Source organism: Pseudophryne corroboree, chromosome 4, assembly GCF_028390025.1.
Source record: "Pseudophryne corroboree isolate aPseCor3 chromosome 4, aPseCor3.hap2, whole genome shotgun sequence".
Lineage (NCBI taxonomy): Eukaryota > Metazoa > Chordata > Amphibia > Anura > Myobatrachidae > Pseudophryne > Pseudophryne corroboree.
The window spans coordinates 835,662,255-835,680,819 of NC_086447.1; the positions used below are offsets into that span (position 1 = coordinate 835,662,255).

At 48.0% G+C, this 18,565-nt stretch overlaps 1 protein-coding gene across 1 annotated transcript in view; it reads left to right on the plus strand.

Moving 5' to 3' along the window:
- The first annotated feature begins 1,295 nt into the window (after positions 1–1,295).
- ANKEF1 (ankyrin repeat and EF-hand domain containing 1) overlaps positions 1,296–18,565 on the plus strand; it is a 116,817-nt gene continuing 99,547 nt past the window's right edge. The window contains exon 1 of the mRNA XM_063918562.1: positions 1,296–1,392. The gene's annotated coding sequence lies outside the window, so the exon portion shown is untranslated. The remainder of the gene's footprint in view (positions 1,393–18,565) is intronic.

Below are 18,565 nucleotides of genomic sequence, written 5' to 3' on the forward strand. Positions count from 1 at the left end.
ATGCAGTTGGCCAGCAGAGGTTATTAGTTTGTGTTTACTGCAGCCATCCTATGTGGAAACTTTTCCTGTCCTGTCTGCTGACCTTACATGTTTGCATTCTCCAAACTCCCCAAAAGGTTCTGGTCAAAGAGCATCAGGGCGAGTTATAGGTGGAAGAGAAACAGGGTACTTGTGTGAGAGGAGGAGGGACAGAGTACTGGTTTGAGGGGAGGAGGGATAGGGTATTGGTGTGAGAGGAGGAGGGACAGGGTATTGGTGTGAGAGGAGGAGGGACAGGGTATTTGTGTAAGAGGATTGAGCTGTGAGGGGAAGTGGGATCGGGGTGAGCTGTGAGAGGTGGTGTGATTGGGGTGAGCTGTGAGGGGAGGTGGGATCGGAGTGAGCACTGAGAGGAGGTGGTATTAGGGTGAGCTATAAAAGGATGTGGGATTGGAGTGAGCTGTGAGGAGAGGTAGGATTGAGGTGAGCTGTGAGGGGAGGTGGGATCGGGGTGAGCTGTAAGAGGTGGTGGGATTGGGGTGAGCTGTGAGGGGAGGTGGGATCGGAGTGAGCTCTGAGGGGAGGTGGTATCGGGGTGAGCTGTAAGAGGAGGTGGGATTGGGGTGAGCTGTGAGGAGAAGTGGGATTGGGATGAGCTGTGAGGGGAGGTGGACATATTTGTTATTTTGGGGTCTATTTACTAAGCACTGGAGAGAGATAAAGTGGATGGTGATAAAGTACCAGCCAATCAGCTCCTATCTGACATGGTATAGGCTGTGTTTGAAAAATGACAGCTAGAAGCTGGTTGGTTGGTACTTTGGAGGTTATTCAGAGATGAAAGCAGATGGCTGCATACGCAGCCAGATCTGCGTTCATCTCTGCACATGCTGGGGACCGCCCAGCACAGGGCAAAGCCGCCCAGCATGTGTAAGGCCGCCTCCCGATGCGCCCACAATCTAATTGTGAGCGCATCGGATCTGAGGTTGACCCTTGGTTGCGCTGTCAGGCAGTCAGACTTTTTTTAATCGAAGCAGCTGTGTATGATGTCAGGCAGCTGCATTGAAAATTGTCCAGGCCCATCCCCGGTCGCCTCGCCCGCCCCAACACTGCATTGCCGCCCTGAAAATGCCTGCCGCTGTCAACCACATTGAGATTGCATCCATCAGGGATGCGACTGCAATGTGTGTGTCAGCGCAGTCGCTGTGTTTGGAGACTGTAGATGTACCAGAACTTTCTGGAAGTGACATCACTGACATTGGTGGCCGGGGTCAGAGTTCATACCAACTGTCATTACATACCAATGTAAAGACATCATATGTAACTGAAGTTGATTACAGCTGCCTAGACAAGCAAAGGGTCCTGAGTGTTCAATGTTTTTAAACTTTGGGTAGAGATTGAAGGATCAGTGGGCAGGTAAGATCTAAGCAGTTTGCTGTTGGCAGCACTAGTGTCCTTACCAGTGTAATGCAAGTATGTTAACCTGTAGCTCAGGGCACTTAAACCAGAATCTATGGGTTAACCAGCGTCACTGGTTTACCGCAGGCATAGGCGTGCGCAGAACATTTTATTAGGGGGTGCACGGTCGGAGGGGCATGTTTAGCACCACCTACTGGGCATGTCTAGCAGCGCCTATTGACACTCAAAGCAATATAAAATACATAACACAAGAGGCCTGGTCAGGGTAGCCAAGAGAAATTCTGGGCCCTGGTACAACAACTTCCTGGGCCCCCCTGCCCACACTGGAGGAGGTGTGACCACAGCGTGCTGAGGGCATGGCATTGGGGGCATGTCTAGCACATCAGAAGCACCCACTAACAGACGCATGGCATGCCTCCAAGCCAGGGTAGTAGACAGCCTGGCTGGACCCAGGTACTTTTCAGGGGGCATGGCCTAATCAAAGGAGGCGTGGACCTGGGCCCCTCTATCAGACCTGGGCCCAGGTAATTTGTACCCTCTCCCCACCTGTCTCGACGCCACTAGGCCTGGCCACTGCAAATAGGGGAGTGTCAATATGACACGATACCTGTTTCTCATCACTCTGGGAGCATTCCTTTCCATTCCATATGCACCTTACCTATATGGTGGTTTCTCTCAATGGGGAATCTCAGAAGAAATGTCCTCCCTGGGCAGACGGCGTCTTCAGTCGGCGATCACAAGTCATGTATGAGATTACATGGTCCAGAAGATGCCTGTTTGTGCAGGAATATAACCAAGATCATCATCATGCAACAGAGATTCAACCAGACTTGTATCACCTACTGTCCTCTGCATTTCTCAGCCACACCATCATCTCCTCCCTGTGTCTCTCAGCCACACTCATCTTCTGCCTGCGTCTCACTACCACACCATCTCCTCCCCTCCCTGCATCGTATCGCAGCCACACCATTATCCCCTCCCTGTGTCGTCTCTCATCCACATCATCACCTTCCGCCTGTGTCTCCCTGCCATGCATCTCTCACAATCCACCTCACTTTGTGTCTCTCAGTCTCCCCTCTTCACTCTGTGCCTTTCTGCCTCCCACCCTTTACTCTGTCTCTCAGCCTGCCCCCCTTCAATCTGTATCTTTCACTCTGTCTCTTAGCCTGTCCACCTTCGTTCTGTGCCTCAGCCTCCACCTCCCTTCATTCGGTGTCTACTGCCACTTACACACAATACCCACAGCAGTTGTGCCCCTTACACAATCCCCATAGTAGTAGTGCTCCTTACACAATGCCCACACAGTAGTTGGGCCCCTTACACAATGCCCACTGTAGATGTGCCCCTTATACAATAAAAAGATAAAATTTTGTCAGGACATACGACATTTTAATATAGTAAAATGAAACGTTCATCTGTATATGGATTGGAGTGTCCTGCTAAGATGAGGATGGAAGCAGCACTCCCAGTAAGAAATACCTTTGCCGGTGCCCTCCTAATGACTCCACAGCAAGAAACCTCAAAATAGAAATCTGTATAGCTGGCACCCAGACACCAATTCTCACAACAGCAGGAAATTTGACATCAATTTTGATGTCAAACCTCCAGCTGTTGCGAGAATTGGTGTCCGGGTGCCCCAATACAGATTTATATTTATATATATATACATACATACATACATACATACATACATACACACACATATATACATCTATCTATCTATGCATATCTATTTACATCTATATCTATTAGCTGAGTCAAGCAGTCAGTGGTTTACTGAGTGCACCTATAGCTTATAGGTGCACTCAGGAAACTACTGAATGCTTGGCACAGCTAATATTTTATATATATATATATATATATATATATACACACACACACACATATATATATATATTATATATACATTTATATATATATATATATATATATATATATATATTATATATCTCATGAGGTAACCCTTCCTTTTTTTATATACAGAAAAGTATCCCGCTCCCCCCCCCTCCCCCCACGGTTGGCCCCTGCAGCACTCAGTGAGCGGTGACTTACTCTCTGTGTCAGAATCAGGCAGGCTCAGCTCAGCTGTGCCCAGTCCCCTCACTGTCCTGCTGGCGTGTGTCCTTGTAATGGCAGCGTAGAGACTGAGTAGAGACTGAGGAGCGCAGGCGGGAGGACAGGAGCGCAGGGCGGGGAGAAAGGGAGAGTGGGCGTGCGGTGTGACGTCAGCGCGTCACATCGCGAGGCGGCCTGTGAGTCTAACTGGTTGTCTGGCGCAACGGGAGGGGGTGTTACAGGGCAGCAGGCAATCCGATCCTCGTGTGTTGTGCGTGCTGCTGTAGTAGCAGGCGTGGAGTGCAGGGGGTGCCGGGCATTAGGGGGTGCCTGTGCGCACCAGGCACCCCCCGTGCGCACGCCTATGACCGCAGGAGGAAATGGGCTTAAAATGAATAGCTCAGGATGTTAATGCTCAAGGCTATCTGCCTACAGTAAACACTGAGGCTAATTGAATCTTCATCTAAATCTCTTTATATCTAGTTATAATTGTAGACCTTAGTCCAATACATTTTGTACACTCACCTCCATAGCTATGTATTTGTACATCCACATACTGTAGTGTGCTTCAATTGCTGCGCAGTGTACACCCTAAAACTTTAGAGGAGACAGAGAGGCAACATATTTCTCCCCTTGCCGGCAAGCCACCAGCTAAAGCACGTTCTTATTTTTCCAAGCTAGTTTTGAGCCATATTACTCACCATGACATACAGAAAGGTTGCTGTACCACACAGTGAAAAGAGTTGAGAAGGGGACCATTGGAGAAGTTTCCCATATGTAACAACCAATCAGACTGAAGGTAGCATTCTATAAAATGATAGGTACATGCAGTTTGGGCGCTATGGAAAACGTCTCCGCTGGTCCACTTCTCTACTTTCACTGATTGATACATTAATCATAAAGGCCCTTAAAACCAGTATGGGGAAGATTTATCAAATCTGAGAGAGAGTTAAAGTGGAGAAGATGCTTTCAGCTTCTAACTGAATTTTTTCTTGTACAGCCTGTAAAATGACAGAAGTTGATTGGTTGGAATGGGCAACTTTTGCAGTTTATGGGGCCTATTTATCACCATCCGCATCCTGGATGCGGATGACAGGTGATAAAATCGCCCCAACTCGCACTGTGATAATTGATTACATCGCAGCCAGGGATGTATCAATTATCGCATGCAGGGACAGAGCTTGCGGTCAAGCTCTGTCCCTGCAATGCCTCTTTGCAGCATCATCGGGGTATTTTTCGTAAAAAAATTACCCCAATGTCCTGCTGCGCATGCGCCGCCCCGTCAACATCGCCGCTACTGCCGCCGCCTTGTCGACCCCCCCCTCTATCGCAACTACCCCCACGCGCCGCAGATTCCCCCAGAAGATCAGTATACTCACCTGTCCAGGGAGCCGGTCCGCGCTGGTTCAGGAGGCTGCCGGGCGCCGGGTCCTTCTCCTGCGCTGTGACCACCAGTGCTGTACAGTGCGCTGCTGCTTTGCAGCGTCACTTTACTGCACCGGGGTCACAGCGCAGCATATGGGGGGCCCGGCATCGCTCACCGGAGCAGCGAACACCGGCTCCCTGGACAGGTGAGTATGTTTTGGGGGTTTTTTTTACTTTTTTTTTTACAGTGTTATCACCTTGTGTGTCCATCGGACACACAGAGCTGATCACTCTGCCAGGTCCCCGCTCAGCTTTCTGTGCCAGGGGCAGAGAAAGCTGGGCAAAAGGGTGCTTATCGCAGTGCTGCCCTGTGAACTTGCCAGCCTGAGCTGGCGAGATTATCACAGGGTACACTGCTGTATTTTTACACATTTTTTTTTAGTATATTTGGCCACATCACATTTCCTATTATAAGTATGGGGAATGCAATGCGGGTTACTAAAAAAAAGTGAATTAAAGGGTTTGGAGCAGTTTTTCATGAAAACTGCTCCAAATGCTCTTTAATACATTCAGGCGATACTAAAATAATGTAAAGAGGGTGTGAAAACACCCTTTTTCACATTATTTTAGTAAAAATAATGTTAATAAATAGACCCCTATGTCTTTCAAAGATTTGATAAATATTTCTATAAGCCTTAAAACATCTCAAACCTCATTTAAAAAAACAACCTTCATGCCCTCTTAGATCTGCTTATGACCTGCATTTGTCTTCTCCCCAATAGCGACCTCTTACTCCAGTCTAGAAGACCTCTCTTTTGCCACCACCCACCTATGGAGGTATCGATCATGCCTGATCACTTTCTCCACCGGTCTCGCAACCTTTATATTAGTGCCATCCGTGCTTCCACCTGTGCTACTCACATTGGTACACTGTGGCTATAGTTACAATATCCACTCGCTCCCCTTGTCCCAGCTTTGCCCTTTCCCACTACACTTCAAGCTCAGCAAGACACTCCCTTATTTTCAAGCCTGCTTTTATTTTTCCTACATTGTATGTTCCGGTTTTATGTGTACTTTGTTTTTCCCACTGTTTGGGACAATGCTCTGTTGTGGCACCTTAAAATGCAACACTATTAACTATTAATATTATTAATAAGTGGAAATTAAGTGGAAAGTTCGGGAGAAGAGAATTTTGTAGCAGGTGTAAGAAGGTCTGAAGACAACATTGGGGGTCATTCTGAGTTGATCGCTCGCTAGCAATTTTTAGCAGCCGTGCAAACGCATTGTCGCCGCCCACTGGGGAGTGTATTTTTGCTTTGCAGGAGTGCGAACGCCTGTGCAGCAGAGCGCCTGCAAAAACATTTTGTGCAAAACAAGACCAGCCCTGGACTTACTCTCCGTGTGCGTTGATTCTAACGTTGGAGGGTTGGCTTTCGACGTCACACACCCGCCCAGCCACGCCTGCGTTTTCCCCGGCACGCCGTGCGACTTAAAGCTTCGCTAGAACCTGTGCAAAACCATAAGGTCTTTGTACCCGTACGTTGCGCGTGCGCATTGGGGTGCATACGCATGCGCAGAAATGATGATTTTTAGCCTGATCGATGCGCTGCGAACAACGGCAGCTAACGATCAACTCGGAATGACCCCCATAATGTCAGATCTAGCTGTACGTGTAGAACTAGAAACTCAGCGAGGCTGCAAGTGACTGAGATTCAATAATAAGAGAGAACATTGTTATTGTAACAATAAATACATTCTTTAAGCCTAATTGGTGGATGGCCCAGCTTAGTTTACTGGCAAATATTATTGAGTGCGATCTGTTGTCTTATAAGAGTATTGGTAATTAATGGTTGTACAAAAGAGCAGTTTTGTGATGCTTTGCACCTATTTTTGGGGTAGATGTGTTATACCAGCAGTTATCATGCTGGTACAAAGATTCCTGCTTTGCCTCTTACCAAGGCAAATCAGGAAGCAGGCGCAATGACATGTATGAACACCTCAGATGCCAGAGTTGGGGGCGAAAACTCCCCCCTCTGGCGATCCCTGTCAGCGGCCACAGTGCATCAGCCTAGTGCTGATGCGCTGTGTCTCTCCCCCCACCCCCCCCCGGCGATCCTTGCTAGAACCCACAGCACATCAGCTTAGTGCTGATGCACTGTGTCTCTACTAACGCCCGGCTCCACTGGGTGTGCGCAAGATCTCACTACTATGGCAAAGTTGGAAGCTGCTGCAGCCAGGGACAAAGCAGTCCCTGCTGCGGTGATGGGGCAATGACACCTGCCACTGTCGAAATCAATAGCTGCAGCTGTCGGAAAAGTCAGTGCCACTGACCACTCATACACTGGGTGGCACATCACAAAAAAATAGCAGCGCCGATAATGATAGGGGCACCATGGGCCACACATTTCCTACTACATAGCACTGTTTCATGCATCCCTTTCTTTGTGTCAATGTAGCAGTTTGTATGCATTTACTATATGAGTGTGCAAAATTTGAGGGTACCCACATGGGTGCAGCATTTGCATGTGTCTGGCCATGTCTGTTTGGGGCGCAACATTTCTGGCGGGAGTAGCTGAATAGATCTGGACTATATAATTTATATGAATCCTTCCCTAGTAATTTAGGGGTATGGGACTCAGGGTCGACACCAATTAGGTCGACAGCACTGGCCACACCTCCTCTGCTTTTCCCAATAAGTCATTTTCAGCCCCAGGCCCAAGTAACACTTAGGGGTGTATTGAATAACTGTCGGAAGCTGCCATCTTGTCGGAAAGACGGCAGCTTCCGACAGAAATAGATCGGAAGGGGTTCCGACAGGTTTTGGCCCCTTTTCCAACAAACTCAATCCGACTTGAAAACAAGTTGAATTGAGGTGAGGAGACGAGCGGTGCTGCGGGCGGCTGAGATCGGCGGGATGAGCTGGTTGCGGGGGGACATGTCTGTGGCGGCGGGAGGAGGTGCTGCAGGGAGAGAGGTGCCTGGCCGTCCCCTCTCTCCCTGCGGCGCCTCCCCCCGACACCGCAGATATGTCCCCCCGCAATCAGCTCCTTCCGCTGGCCGCCGATCTCTGCTCCCTCCGCCACCCAGCCTAACCCCGCCGCCATCCCGCTCACCCCCGCCGCCGTTAATACCCCCGCCGGCTGCCGCCATCTGCACCCCTGGCCGTTGCTGTCAGCGCTTCCGCAGCCACTGACAGCAGCGGCTGCACAGGACCCTGTGTACGGCTAAATGCGACAGTCAGATTTGGCCGTCCATTGAATAGGGGTTGTCTGATCCATTCCGACAACTGCATGTCGGAATGGATCCGACTCTTATTGAAAAATAAGAATTTACTTACCGATAATTCTATTTCTCGTAGTCCGTAGTGGATGCTGGGGACTCCGTAAGGACCATGGGGAATAGCGGCTCCGCAGGAGACTGGGCACATCTAAAGAAAGCTTTAGGACTATCTGGTGTGCACTGGCTCCTCCCCCTATGACCCTCCTCCAAGCCTCAGTTAGGATACTGTGCCCGGACGAGCGTACACAATAAGGAAGGATTTTGAATCCCGGGTAAGACTCATACCAGCCACACCAATCACACTGTACAACTTGTGATCTGAACCCAGTTAACAGCATGATAACAGAGGAGCCTCTAGAAAAGATGGCTCACTACAGCAATAACCCGATTTTTTGGTAACAATAACTATGTACCAGTATTGCAGACAATCCGCACTTGGGATGGGCGCCCAGCATCCACTACGGACTACGAGAAATAGAATTATCGGTAAGTAAATTCTTATTTTCTCTAACGTCCTAAGTGGATGCTGGGGACTCCGTAAGGACCATGGGGATTATACCAAAGCTCCCAAACGGGCGGTAGAGTGCGGATGACTCTGCAGCACCAATTGAGAGAACTCCAGGTCCTCCTCAGCCAGGGTATCAATTTTGTAGAATTTTACAAACGTATTTGCTCCTGACCAAGTAGCTGCTCGGCAAAGTTGTAAAGCCGAGACCCCTCGGGCAGCCGCCCAAGATGAGCCCACCTTCCTTGTGGAGTGGGCATTTACAGATTTTTGGCTGTGGCAGGCCTGCCACAGAATGTGCAAGCTGAATTGTACTACAAATCCAACGAGCAATAGTCTGCTTAGAAGCAGGAGCACCCAGCTTGTTGGGTGCATACAGGATAAACAGCGAGTCAGATTTTCTGACTCCAGCCGTCCTGGAAACATATATTTTCAGGGCCCTGACAACGTCTAGCAACTTGGAGTCCTCCAAGTCCCTAGTAGCCGCAGGCACCACAATAGGTTGGTTCAGGTGAAACGCTGAAACCCACTTAGGGAGAAACTGAGGACGAGTCCTCAATTCCGCCCTGTCCGAATGGAAAATCAGATAAGGGCTTTTACAGGATAAAGCCGCCAATTCTGACACGCGCCTGGCCCAGGCCAGGGCCAACAGCATGACCACTTTCCATGTGAGATATTTTAACTCCACAGATTTAAGTGGTTCAAACCAATGTGACTTTTGGAACCCAAAAAACTACATTGAGATCCCAAAGTGCCACTGGAGGCACAAAAGGAGGCTGTATATGCAGTACCCCTTTTACAAACGTCTGAACTTCAGGGACTGAAGCTAGTTCTTTTTGGAAGAAAATTGACAGGGCCGAAATTTGAACCTTAATGGACCCCAATTTCAGGCCCATAGACACTCCTGTTTGCAGGAAATGTAGGAATCGACCCAGTTGAATTTCCTCCGTCGGGCCTTACTGGCCTCGCACCACACAACATATTTTCGCTAAATGCGGTGATAATGTTTTGCGGTTACATCCTTCCTGGCTTTGATCAGGATAGGGATGACTTCATCCGGAATGCCTTTTTTCCTTCAGGATCCGGCGTTCAACCGCCATGCCGTCAAACGCAGCCGCGGTAAGTCTTGGAACAGACAGGGTCCTTGTTGGAGCAGGTCCCTTCTTAGAGGTAGAGGCCAAGGATCCTCCGTGAGCATCTCTTGAAGTTCCGGTTACCAAGTCCTTCTTGGCCAATCCGGAGCCACGAATATAGTGCTTACTCCTCTCCATCTTATCAATCTCAGTACCTTGGGTATGAGAGGCAGAGGAGGGAACACATACACTGACTGGTACACCCACGGTGTTACCAGAGCGTCTACAGCTATTGCCTGAGGGTCCCTTGACCTGGCGCAATACCTGTCGAGTTTTTCCCAACAGTTTATAATCATGTGGAAGACTTCTGGGTGAAGTCCCCACTCTCCCGGGTGGAGGTCGTGCTGAGGAAGTCTGCTTCCCAGTTGTCCACTCCCGGAATGAATACTGCTGACAGTGCTATCACATGATTTTCCGCCCAGCGAAGAATCCTTGCAGCTTCTGCCATTGCCCTCCTACTTCTTGTGCCACCCTGTCTGTTTACGTGGGTGACTGCCGTGATGTTGTCCGACTGGATCAACACCGGCTGACCTTGAAGCAGAGGTCTTGCTAAGCTTAGAGCATTGTAAATGGCCCTTAGCTTCAGGATATTTATGTGAAGTGATGTCTCCAGGCTTGACCATAAGCCCTGGATATTCCTTCCCTGTGTGACTGCTCCCCAGCCTCGCAGGCTGGCATCCGTGGTCACCAGGACCCAGTCCTGAATGCCGAATCTGCGGCTCTCTAGAAGATGAGCACTCTGCAACCACCACAGGAGGGACACCCTTGTCCTTGGTGACAGGGTTATCCGCTGATGCATCTGAAGATGCGACCCGGACCATTTGTCCAGCAGGTCCCACTGGAAAGTTCTTGCGTGGAATCTGCCGAATGGGATTGCTTCGTAGGAAGCCACCATTTTACCCAGAACCTTTGTGCATTGATGCACTGAGACTTGGCTCGGTTTTAGGAGGTTCCTGACTAGCTCGGATAACTCCCTGTCTTTCCCCTCCGGGAGAAACACCTTTTTCTGGACTGTGTCCAGGATCATCCCTAGGAACAGAAGACAAGTCGTCGGAACCAGCTGCGATTCTGGAATATTGAGAATCCAATCGTGCTGCCGCAACACTACCTGAGATAGTGCTACACCGACCTCCAACTGTTCCCTGGATCTTACCCTTATCAGGGAATCGTCCAAGTAAGGGATAACTAAAATTCCCTTCCTTCGAAGGAATATCATCATTTCGGCCATTACCTTGGTAAAGACCCGGGGTGCCGTGGACCATCCATACGGCAGCGTCTGAACTGATAGTGACAGTTCTGTACCATAAACCTGAGGTACCCTTAGTGAGAAGGGTAAATTATGACATGAAGGTAAGCATCCTTGATGTCCCGAGACATCATGTAGTCCCCTTCTTCCAGGTTCGCAATCACTGCTCTGAGTGACTCAATCTTGAATTTGAACCTCTGTATGTAAGTGTTCAAAGATTTTAGATTTAGAATCGGTCTAACCGAGCCGTCCGGCTTCGGTACCACAACAGTGTGGAATAATACCCCGTTCCCTGTTGCAGGAGGGGTACCTTGATTATCACCTGCTGGGAATACAGCTTGTGAATGGCTTCCAAAACTGTCTCCCTGTCAGAAGGAGACATCGGTAAAGCCGACTTTAGGAAAACGGCGAGGGGGAGACGTCTCGAATTCTAATTTGTACCCCTGAGATATCACCTGAAGGATCCAGGGGTCTACTTGCGAGTGAGCCCACTGCGCGCTGAAATTCATTGAGACGGGCCCCCCACCGTGCCCGATTCTGCTTGTAAAGCCCCAGCGTCATACTGAGGGCTTGGCAGAGGCGGGAGAGGGTTTCTGTTCCTGGGAACTGGCTGATTTCTGCAGCCTTTTTCCTCTCCCTCTGTCACGGGGCAGAAATGAGGAACATTTTGCCCGCTTGTCCACGAAAAGACTGCGCCTGATAATACGGCGTCTTCTCATGTTGAGAGGCGACCTGGGGTACAAACGTGGATTTCCCAGCTGTTGCCGTGGCCACCAGGTCTGAAAGACCGACCCCAAATAACTCCTCCCCTTATTAAGGCAATACTTCCAAATGCCGTTTGGAATACGCATCACCTGACCACTGACGTGTCCATAACCCTCTACTGGTAGAAATGGACAACGCACTTAGACTTGATGCCAGTCGGCAAATATTCCGCTGTGCATCACGTATATATAGAAATGCATCTTTTAAATGCTCTATAGGCAAAAATATACTGTCCCTATCTAGGGTATCAATATTTTCAGTCAGGGAATCCGACCACGCCAACCCAGCACTGCACATCCAGGCTGAGGCGATTGCTGGTCGCAGTATAACACCAGTATGTGTGTAAATACATTTTAGGATACCCTCCTGCTTTCTATCAGCAGGATCCTTAAGGGCGGCCATCTCAGGAGAGGGTAGAGCCCTTACAAGCGTGTGAGCGCTTTATCCAACCTAGGGGGTGTTTCCCAACGCACCCTAACCTCTGGCGGGAAAGGATATAATGCCAATAACATTTTAGAAATTATCAGTTGTTATCGGGGGAAAACCACGCATCATCACACACCTCATTTAATTTCTCAGATTCAGGAAAACTACAGGTAGTTTTTCCTCACCGAACATAATACCCCTTTTTGGTGGTACTCGTATTATCAGAAATGTGTAAAACATTTTTCATTGCCTCAATCATGTAACGTGTGGCCCTACTGGAAGTCACATTTGTCTCTTCACCGTCGACACTGGAGTCAGTATCCGTGTCGGCGTCTATATCTGCCATCTGAGGTAACGGGCGCTTTAGAGCCCCTGACGGCCTATGAGACGTCTGGACAGGCACAAGCTGAGTAGCCGGCTGTCTCATGTCAACCACTGTCTTTTATACAGAGCTGACACTGTCACGTAATTCCTTCCAACAGTTCATCCACTCAGGTGTCGACCCCCTAGGGGGTGACATCACTATTACAGGCAATCTGCTCCGTCTCCACATCATTTTTCTCCTCATACATGTCGACACAAACGTACCGACATACAGCACACACACAGGGAATGCTCTGATAGAGGACAGGACCCCACTAGCCCTTTGGGGAGACAGAGGGAGAGTTTGCCAGCACACACCAAAGCGCTATATATATACAGGGATAACCTTATATAAGTGTTTTTCCCCTTATAGCTGCTGTATTGTTAATACTGCGCCTAATTAGTGCCCCCCTCTCTTTTTTAACCCTTTCTGTAGTGTAGTGACTGCAGGGGAGAGCCAGGGGAGCTTCCCTCCAACTGAGCTGTGAGGGAAAATGGCGCCAGTGTGCTGAGGAGATAGGCTCCGCCCCTTTTTCGCGGACTTTTCTCCTGCTTTTTTATGGATTCTGGCAGGGGTTAAAATTCATCCATATAGCCCTGGGGGCTATATGTGATGTATTTTCGCCAGCCAAGGTGTTTTTATTGCTGCTCAGGGCGCCCCCCCCTAGCGCCCTGCACCCTCAGTGACCGAAGTGTGAAGTGTGCTGAGGAGCAATGGCGCACAGCTGCAGTGCTGTGCGCTACCTTGGTGAAGACAGGATGTCTTCTGCCGCCGATTTTCCGGACCTCTTCTGTCTTCTTTTAGTCCCTCGATGCAGTGAGCCTGTTGCCAGCAGATCTCACTGAAAATAAAAAACCTAAACTAAAACTTTCACTAAGAAGCTCAGGAGAGCCCCTAGTGTGCACCCTTCTCGTTCGGGCACAGAGATCTAACTGAGGCTTGGAGGAGGGTCATAGGGGGAGGAGCCAGTGCACACCAGATAGTCCTAAAGCTTTCTTTAGATGTGCCCAGTCTCCTGCGGAGCCGCTATTCCCCATGGTCCTTACGGAGTCCCCAGCATCCACTTAGGACGTTAGAGAAATACCCCTTAATCTAGCCCTGCCTCCTTGTCAGTGTTATGTTGGGAGTGTGTTGCTTGGCTCTGATGTCACCCTATCGCTACACTACCTGTTTGAGGAGCTGAAATGCCTCCTCCACCTCCAGCATACAAGAGCCGTTTCTTGGGGCGGGCGAGGCGTGCATTCGCACAGGGCACCCGCCGCGGCTCTTGCTGGCTCAGTTTATGCTCCCCCTCCTTCCCGTTATTACTATTCCGCTCGGGGGGCGAAGTTTCGTGTAATGACACGTTTGCATCATGACGTCATGATGCAAACGCGTCATTAAATGAAACTCCGCCCCCGAGCGGATTACTGATGACAGGAAGGAGGAGGAGCCAGGCACGGCGGGCAAGCCAGGAGGAGGGAGAGGCAGGCAGGCACAGGCTGAAGAGCAGGATGGAAGAGAACCTCTGGCCGGCGAATGCTGCTGCAAACGTGAGTATAACACACTCTTTCTCTTCTCTCTCTCTCTTTCTCTCTCTCTCTTTGTAGAAGGGGACTCTGCCTGCTATAATGTGTAAAATGGGGACTCTTGCCTGCAGTAATGTGTAAAATGGGGACTCTTGCCTGCAGTAATGTGTAACATGGGGACTCTTGCCTGCCGTAATGTGTAAAATGGGGATTAAATGTATCACGGGCATTGCAGTGTGTAGCATAATATGGTGCAGAGGGCATTACTGTGTGGGGCTTAATATGGTAGAATTTTTTTTTTTTCCTATGGTGGTCGCGATCTGTTGGTACAGGGTCAAAAACTGGGGTGTAAGGTAGTCTTTTCAGACGAGGCCACACCCATCCTAACATGGCCGCGCCCATTTTAACGAGGCCACGTGCCCTTGCCGGAAGCGCTTGCGCAAATTCTTTCTTTTTATATCTATGGGGGGGGGGCATCTTTTTTATGTTGGGGGGGCGCATTTTTAAATCTCACACTGGGAGCCAAATTGGCTAGAAACAGCCCTGCAGCATGCCAAGGGAAGAAGCGGCAGGTGGTGGGGAACCATATCTCATTGGGGGTGGGAACCTTCTAGAGCAGTCCTGGGGTTACATAAATACCGTACATTGGTTTCACTGAAGCATATTTTTTAAATAATATAAGTAACATTTTCTATTTCTCTTTGAGAAGCAGATGGTGCTTTTTTGGTACCATATTTAATTCAAGTGCTTTAAATTCATTACACAGTTATTTTTACACAATTAATGGAAGAAAGTTACTGCAAAATATAATTAGCAAGTCTTCACAAGTATAGGCATATACATCATGGTGGTCATTCCGAGTTGTTCGCTCGCAAGCTGCTTTTAGCAGCTTTGCACACGCTAAGCCGCCGCCTACTGGGAGTGAATCTTAGCTTCTCAAAATTGCGAACGAAAGATTCGCAATATTGCGAAAAGACTTCTCTGTGCAGTTTCTGAGTAGCTCGAGACTTACTCTGCCAGTGCGATCAGTTCAGTGCTTGTCGTTCCTGGTTTGACGTCACAAACACACCCAGCGTTCGCCCAGACACTCCTCCGTTTCTCCAGCCACTCCCGCGTTTTTCCCAGAAACGGTAGCGTTTTTTCGCACACACCCATAAAACGGCCAGTTTCCGCCCAGAAACACCCAATTCCTGTCAATCACATTACGATCACCAGAACGAAGAAAAAACCTCGTAATGCCGTGAGTAAAAAACCTAACTGCATAGCAAATTTACTTGGCGCAGTCGCACTGCGGACATTGCGCATGCGCATTAGCGACTAATCGCTCCGTTGCGAGAAAAAAATAACGAGCGAACAACTCGGAATGACCCCCCATGTTTGTACTTTATACAAGGTCGTTGTAGGACTAAAAATACTTCAAACTAGATTTATTATTTTACTGTTTACAGAACTATTACATTTTTATGCCCAGGAAAACCTCAATGAGGTAAAATGTCTGTTTTTTTACGCCCATTAATAGAAGCTGTAAATGGGATATACAGCTGCAATGAGATCCAGTGCATCCCACAAGCCGTACCTCCCAACTTTTGTCAGGAGGGGATTGGAACGCTTGCGCTGCATAGCCGCACGCGTCCCAGAAAAGCAGCATGGCCTCTTGTGTGAGGGGCATGGCCTCAGCCAAGTGGACATGGCCTAGCAACACAGACCCATTTTCAGCATTCGGGGGGCGTGCACAGCATCTATTCAGAGATCACTCGATCTCTGAATCCCCCCCCCCCCCCCCCCCCAACCGCCCATGGGACACTGCTGCCTGCGGGTGGGACAGTGTCCGAATAGCAGGACTGTCCCTGCTGGAATCAGGACAGTTGGGAGGTATGCATAATCAGGTGACATTACTGGACATTACAGTATATAGCTTTCAGCATACTAGAATCACTTGTATAGGAGACAAACAAAACCAGCACTGTACCCTTAGGAAGTCACTCTATGTACAGGTCTCCTCTCAACTCTCAAGCAGGTGATATCTTCATCCGAAAATGAGGTTTACTATTTTTAAACTTTAGTTATGTAAATGATCTAAGAGTACAATATAATGAAAAGGTATACTTTTATGTACCGTTAGCATTACAGAATAAACTGGCACGTTCATAGGATTCTTTCTGTGATTCCAAATCAATAACACAAAGTGCACAATTGTTGGATATTGCATTGCCATACAGAGTTTCCTACAGATTCTATAAACTACAGACAATACCAGATAACTAGTGGCAATAAACATACCTTCAGTATCGCAGCAAAGTGAAAAAGTCCATATATTACAAAATGACCCATTTTATTTGGCACTTTTTTTTTTTTTTGTACTTCTTAACTGCAATAGCTGGACTAAAATAAACCACCGCTATTAATTCTATTTTTAACATGAATTATTAAAACCCCTTTTTCGCGTAGGAAAATATTTTGCTAGGTAGGCACTATTACTCTAGAACCACTCATTAGCATTCCATGAAAAACATTTGATCTCTTCTTGCTGAGAATTCGGGATACGAGTTGCTGTGCTTTGCCAACTTTTGACTGTAACATCATACACTTAAGAGAACACTGGATCATTGCTGGTTTCTTGATGATAGTATTGAAAGCTACTCTACCAATATGAAGTAATACATATCTTCTTGATCCCCTCAGGTTCGGTGTGTAAACCAGGCGGCTGGAATGCCAGTGGTCACATGACTGACAGCGGCATCTCGACACCAAAGATCTCGACATCTGTCGGGATAAATATTGTAACCCTCCCCTACCCTAACCCTATAGGTTGTCAGCTAGGGCTAAACCTCTGGGGGTGTTGGCTACGGCTAACCCTACGGGGGGGTGTCGCCTATGGCTAACACCCCCCTCCCCAGTGCCTAACCCCTTCCCCCCAGTGCATAAAAATAACTTTCCCCACTTGGGCTCTAACCCTAACAAGTACCCTGATACTTACCTTCGGGATGTCGACTGTCTGTGTTACGGCATCGTGGTGTCGGAATTTCAGCGTCGGTCATATGATATGTGATGGGCATTATTATAGGTAAACTCTGCCCAAGGAAGTATCTTGGCCCAATCTTTTTTGGGAACTGGCAGCATAGCACCTTGAATACTGTTCCAAGCTCAGTTTGCCCATTTGTTTGATGATGATAGGCTGCAGAGAAGCTAAGTGAGACTACAAAGAGAAAACAAAAGCCTCCAGAAATGAGCTATTAACTACTTGAAGATATTTCTAACAAAAAGTTAGACCAGTTTTACTGGCAGATGAAAGAAAGGACAGAGGGAAAAAAATGAGCCATTTTAGTGAATATATTGATTACTACTTAACATAGCCAGATTAAGGGGGGGGGGGGCACAGAGGATACTGTATCCCAGGTCGCCCTCTGTTAGGGGGCTTCCTGGCTGGAGCACACTGACATCACTAGCTCTCCCTCTTGGGGAGCAGCAGCACCAGCAGGCAGCCAGAAAGCAGGACGGTGTGCAACCTGTTATCTAATGAGAGCATTCCGGTCTAGAAAGAGAGAGAGACACACACACACAGTCCTGGCCCAGTGTGTAAATAGGGCAGAGACTGCTGCTATGCTTGCATGTGACAAGATGAATGATCAATTTTATTTTTCTATGTACATTTTAAGATTGTTAAAGTTGTCTTTGTTCCACTACAAGAAAACTTTATTAAATAGTTGTCTCTAAATTAGGTAGGGCTATAAACAGTACCCAGGCATGATACAACTATTACTGTAGTTTAAATTTAATATACACCATTGGTTTAAATTTAATATACACAATCCATACCTCCCAACATGACCGATTCCTGGAGGGACAAAATACTCTCTACCTGGACTTCCTTCTTAAGTTATGATTGCAATCACCTGTGTTAAAATACTTTTCTTATCGATTAAATAGTGTAGTTCAACACAGGTGATGCCAACCACATATTAAGATTTAGTCCAGGTAGATAGCATTTTGTCCCTCTTGGAATGTCCTTGCTCTATGCCCCCTCGTCTTAAACCCCGTACCCCCAAGGCTTAATCTGGCCCTGCTACTCAGCTAGTATTACATTCATTAGATAAGGTTAGTTCCACAATAAAGTCCATAGAAATATAGGACCATGGCTTAACAGGAATGGAAAGTGAAACATGTGATGCCAATGGCTGTGTTCTGCACAAATTGAGCAGGACATAACAAAAACTCTTCTGTCTTGATGAATGGATGGCCAAACAGACAGAAGATGACAAAATGCTGAGGACTCCTGGATGTCCTTACATTTTACAACTGTGAGCTTCAAACAGAACAACTTGTCTTAATTTCTTGGGTGCAAAGAGAACTACAGGGGGAGTAAAAGCAGAAGCTTGAGGAGAGTTCAAATGTGCAGAAAAATCTCTAGTCAAGCATAAAGTCCATCTTGCGGTATGGAACGATGGAAGAAGAGGACACTCATCAGTGTGTTGTTGAAGGAAGCTTCGGAAGAGTGTATCCCCATTAAGATTTTTTTTAAACGGT